The sequence below is a fragment of the Haplochromis burtoni genome, unplaced genomic scaffold (assembly GCF_018398535.1).
Source record: "Haplochromis burtoni strain Fernald_Lab_line unplaced genomic scaffold, NCSU_Asbu1 Contig_189, whole genome shotgun sequence".
NCBI classification, from domain to species: Eukaryota; Metazoa; Chordata; class Actinopteri; order Cichliformes; family Cichlidae; genus Haplochromis; species Haplochromis burtoni.
The window spans coordinates 408,808-414,807 of NW_024582550.1; the positions used below are offsets into that span (position 1 = coordinate 408,808).

The 6,000-nt window shown below is 39.1% G+C and overlaps 1 protein-coding gene across 2 annotated transcripts in view; it reads right to left on the reverse strand.

Annotated features, from left to right (window-relative positions):
* The window catches only part of arid3a (AT rich interactive domain 3A (BRIGHT-like)), a 47,091-nt gene that overhangs the window by 15,337 nt on the left and 25,754 nt on the right, over positions 1-6,000 (reverse strand). The gene's annotated exons all lie outside the window — the stretch shown is intronic.

Consider the following 6,000-nt stretch of genomic DNA (forward strand, 5'->3'; position numbering starts at 1 on the left):
GTCCGCAGTTATATTTACAAGGCTCGATAAAGCGCGAGAGTATCGACAACTGTACATCACACCGTGCATAAGTGAGGTCACGGAGTTTCATAATGTGTTATTGAAAATAGAAGGTTGTGAAACACAATGTACAACTGAGCACCACCAAACAAAACCACAGAAAATAGCACCAAGGCGTATTGTTACTACACAGCCACCAAAACAGCAGCCAAGCCACGAACCCTGATGTTGCAGACGCCCGTGAAGCGCGTTTGATATCACGTCAGGAAATCACTCGGCTCAGCACAAAGCTGACGCAAATAACCATTGTGAACATTTTGTCTGATAGCAAATTGCAGCTCTTTGGATTTTGGTGTGTTGGTGGACAAAACAAGCAGCCGGCAGACGCCTCCACATAGTTAATACGCAAAACAAAAAAAACACAAAACAAAAAAACCCACCATTGCAGAAAAGTAACAAGTCATGAAAGCAGCATTCCCATAGGAATGCAACACAAAGCATCTAGGGTGTGTACAATAGGATACGTGCCATTAGACAAAATGAAAGCAACGCATGATTGACTTGGGAAATTCTCATGACCTTCCTGCACCGGGTCAAAGAGTAATATGCAACAAAGAATTTATCAAACGAGTTAGTAAAAAGATGTAAAATAATCCTCCATATTGTCCTGTAACCTGTGCTTGCTACATGAAGAAGAAAAGATAAAAGGAAAGCCTTTATCGCACAATGTTCCTGTATCTTGCTACCAAATTTGCCCCTCTCTGTGGCATTCAGCTCTAATTAGTGACGCCAAGCAGTCGTGAGATCTTATTATCTAGTGGGTAAGGGTTAACAGAGGGCCGGAGAGGGCTGTGGGGGATGCCAACTAATGTAGACGCCTGCTGGAGGCAAAGGGGGAGTTTTAATTACAGGATGCATGCATTTTGTGAAGTGCCGCGCCATAAATCTTAGAAATTACCCTCTCCCCAGCTACCACCCCCTCCCCATGTTGCTTTATTTGCTCTCTCCTGCCTAATCACACCAATAAATATTTCTCTAGAGGGGAGCATTCAGATCCCATTCCCCATTTAATGCTCACGATGTGGTAACAAAGCAGGACAATGGAAATCGCTACTGTAGATTTAAATACGCCACACATGATAAATGAAAAAACTGAAAGGTCTCACCTGATGTAATAGTTAAAGGTAACATTTTCATGTGTTAGTGTTACAGCACTCAAAGACCGTGGCGTGCTTATTTTTGCCAGTCTTTCTGCAAACTAATCAAGTGAGTAATCTTTAGTGAAGTCTGAAACGTGTTAACAAAGTATGCTTGTGCATATCCAGGTTCAGGTTTCATCCAGGTTTCACTGATGATAGATGTGGGTGAGGTAGTCTGTCCTGCTAAGCAACAACGAACAATTTAACTATACTTTAACAATATTGTTTTAAAGCCAAATAACCAATCCAGTTAGTATAAAACTGCATAAATGTCTACTTGAACTGCAATACTCTTAATCTAATAGAGGCAACAATCCACATTTTAAGATATGAGTTATTTTTTAGTTCTAGTTCACTCACATCATAAATCATGATTGTAGTTTTGCTGTACTCTATCTACTGACTTGGTATGAGTGAGTATGGAAACAATGCGATTGATAGTAAACCTATAGGAGGGTTTGCTCCACCGTGCTACATCTAAACACCAAATGAAAGAACGGCAGTAAAGTTGCACAGACTTGAAAAAACAACTCTGTGCTGCACTGAAGTTACTGTGAAACATGTGGTTGCAAAGCAACTCATTAACTCTTTCTGTTGGCTTTTTCCCACTTTGATTCAGCTTCTGTATAATTTTCCATTTTTGCTGGCCTGTGTCTTACTTCCTTAACACTCTTCTGTTTCTGGCCATCTCACGGTTTTATGTATTTATGACCCTTGAGTAGATTTACCACCCTACCTACTTACATATGTAGAGTATCTATCAGGCTGAGCTGGGTGTGGATGTTTTAGGCTTGTATAGACTTTCATGTCTATAGTATGCACACCGGGGCAGGGGCCTCTCCTGGATTAAAGCGCTGTTACTAGAAACTAGATAAACGACTAGAAACTGGGCCAACTGGTAGCACAGGGTTCATGCCCCTTGTTCCAATCCTCTAGAAAAAACAAAAAAAGACAACTGGGATTGCAGAGATGACTATTGTGTTTTGAAACTTGCACTAGCTCTTTGAAGCTCTTTTAAGTGGGAATTCATATAACTGTACTTATAGCAGTAAACTCATAATTACAGCTAAAGACAGGAGTGTTATGGGGGTAAATTGCGACAGTAGAAAGGTCACCAAATGTACTCTACTCTGTTAGTGATTTATTGTTTTACTGCTGTCTTGATAGTTTCCCACCCTGACACCCTGTGTATGTAGGTCAGTGACAGCCGGCTACATATGAATTGAAACTAGGGTCGGAACAAAAACAAAGTGGTTTTATACTACAAATAATCAGTAACCAAAGAGCAGCCTTTGCAGCCCTCGCTGAAGTGACAATAACAGTGCAGTCGGAGTGCATGTGTGTGTGTTTTTAGAGGGGCTGGCCGCACCACTGTTAATGCAAATGGCAGGTGTGCTGGCACACAAGTGTCACATAGCAGATAATAGAGGCTTGCAACTGAAAACCAAAAACTGAGAGAAGTCAAGGGTATCACCTACATGCTTCCTTACACCTGCTCATCACCTTGGGGTGAGGCTGACACACAAACACATGCACGCTAACCTACACACCTGTAACACACAGTAGGTCAGAGCAAGACAGAAGAAAAAAGTAGTAACGTTTCATGCTTGTGGTGGCTTTCTATTCTTCTCATCTAACCTAAATTGCATCACTTTGACAGTATTTTTTTTCCAGGGGTGCAGCAGGTAACTTAACTATACAAGGAAATAATTCACATAATTTTTGAAATAATTCAAAAATGGGCACATACACTTTTTTAAAAAATAAAGCCCAATAGCCATTTGATTTTTCTTTTTTGAATGATCCTACTGTCAAATCATACAAGATAAATTTTGATGTTTGAAATGGACAAGGTGGGGTGTGGTAGTACATAAGGCCATTTGTTTCAGTCACATCTTCTGTATGGTCCCAATACAGTCCTCACTGGTTACCCAGTTATCACGTATAGCCACCAAGAAGCTTGTTGCATATGTTAAAGCACTTTACTATTCAGAAGGTTGTTGTCAGTTCTTGTCTTTACATATCTGAAATGTCCTTGGGCACTATAAATCCTACCATCAGTCTGTGTGAGACGATGTTAAAGTGTGTCTCCGGATGCAGACTGGAGTGCTAAACATGCTTTAAGTGCTAGGTAAGATTAAAAACACGATCTAGAAAAAGGTAGAACACTTGGATGGAAAAAAAGTAACAATTTTCATACCCAGTGAGATTAGTTACATGGAAGGCAGTGGTCTATGCTGTCCAGGGTGTACCCCACTTCTCAGCTAATGTCTGGGAAATGTTCCCAAAGGTGTCAGCAGGAGAGCGCTGAGTGTTGAAGGGAATAAATTGGCAGCGGGTGAATGTCTGAACCTAGCTGAATGCATCACAATGTTATTAAAGAGGTAAAAGGCTAATTGGTCCAAAACAAAGAGCCTCTATAAAAGTCATAAATTTGACTTAAGATAGAAATAACAGACAAGTTATCATCAAATTCTTCAGCTTTCCAAACAAAAAACATTCCATGTTAAAAATGCAAACGTTACTGTGTTGACTAAGTCTCACAATAAAACATTTTATTTTCCTTCTTTAACTTAACTTCATGTGCAATAGGTCAGAGGCGACGTGAGGGTTGAACTTTAGGCCATGATATAACCTATTATATAGTTTAAACTAACAAATATATTGTATACTTCATGACAGCTGAGGGTTGAATGCATTGTTCTCATTATATTATGCAAAGGAGCTTAATAAAGTGAATGAGCTTCTTTGGTTTTGTGCAGCACGACACTATAGAAGCTCATAATTCACTTGAAATGCACAGTGATAACCTCGTTGTGTGTGTTATAACGTTCCCTTTGTATGCATTTCATTCAACAGGAATCTTTGTTTTTCAGCAGCTATGGATGGCAGTACTAACCCCTTCAGCCAGTGTCAAAGGAGCAGTTTCACAACATCATATTAATCTTTGTCTTTGCATTGCCCCACCTAATCTGAATGGAAGGTCTAGTATGGCGTAATTTCTAGAAGGCTGTGTTAAAAGGAGTATACTGTATATGTAACCGTGGTTGAAGTGCTCAGTCAGCATGCATGTGTTAACACTGGTTTGCTTTATTTAGCTCCCTTTATATTGATAAACTGCCTCTGTGAAGCACAACCTCTGGTTATCATCTGTAAAAGCCCAAAAGTTCAACAGAATCTCATGAAACGGAATAAGGCATTTTGAGCACAAGGCACTAACCCGGGCTTCAAACTCCTTAAATCCAAATCTAATGAGTGTGTGCAAGATGACCCTGAATAAGCCTGTCAGCAATCAACAATAATCCAAGGACCCACTGCAGACTCCCAGTGTCAGATACCACAGGACAGCACTTAAAAAGTCCTGTTTTGACAGCACAGGGAAGACCTATACAACATTAGGTGCTGGTATCTAAAATTGGCAGTTGGGTTGACAGAGAAAACAAAAATAAAGGATGTGCTATACTCAAATCAGGGATGTTCCCGGCAGCTAGTTTACAATATGCTTAAATGAGAAAGGCAGAAAAACTGAGTTCAACATTAACTATACACTGTTTTTCTTTAATTACTTTGCTATACCAGATGATATTTTTTAACAAGATGACTAGAACTGAAAATAACTGTTTTCAGTTATTTGACAAGGCTTTAGACGAGATGAAGTGTTTCCTCTTGGTTTTTGGTTTGTCACTTGCAAAGATGACAATGTGTGAGTACTAAAGTTGTCATCACAGCAAGATCATTAAAAAAAAAAAAAAAAAAGAGCGGCCTGAGACATTCACACATTCAGGATACTGCTGAGTCTTCATCACCATTACAGGCGACCAAATGCCTCCCCCCTACCACCCATAACAAAAGAAGCACACGCAGTAACACCTAACGCCTAATTCAGAAAACACAACATAATTTACTTACGTTTGGATTATACTCTTTGTTATTTTCTGTATCACTGTGTTCAGCTTGGACAGGAATTTTATTTTAAGATGGCCAGCTTACAGGTTTCAGTGGGGTATGGAGGTGGAGGTGGATCACTATTTTTATAGGCTGAAACGTGTTAGAGCAGAAGTCAGAACACTATGTACAGTCAGCCTTCATTTCCTTATAGAGCAAGGCTGGAAGACTGAGGCATCGTCCAACTTAATAAGCACAATACTGCTACAAAACACAATACCCTGCATTGCATTTGATCGGCACTAACACCTTTACGGTAATGTTAATATTCACTGACGCTGGTTAAAAAACACAAAACAAAAGAAAGGAACTCTGTTTTTACTGTGTGACATTTGAAAGAAAAGGAATCAGATTCCATTCGTGTTCTTGTTTACGATGACACATCCAGCATTCATCTGCTAATCAAACAATGTCAGCACAACTGAAATTATAGTTTCCGTGTGCAGAGTTCACAGACGTGGGCCGTCAGTGCTTATCATGATATAATACTTTTGAAGAGGGAGGATTAAAAAAATAAATAAACTTAAGTGCATTCACACTATTGCTTTAAACCTTGACTCCAAATATTAAAAAAAGCAATGTATGTGCTCTGCATTTAGCAAATCTAATATATTTTGACATAAAGCACCCAGACCTAGTCTAGGATAGAGGGAGCCACCCCTTGTGTCTTCATAATTTGACTTTGACTTCATATTTCATGCCATCTTGGAATTTTTGTACTTAAATTATATTATTATTAAATTATATTATTATTAAAGTACAGGGAGTGCAGAATTATTAGGCAAGTTGTATTTTTGAGGAATAATTTTATTATTGAACAACAACCATGTTCTCAATGAACCCAAAAAACTCATTA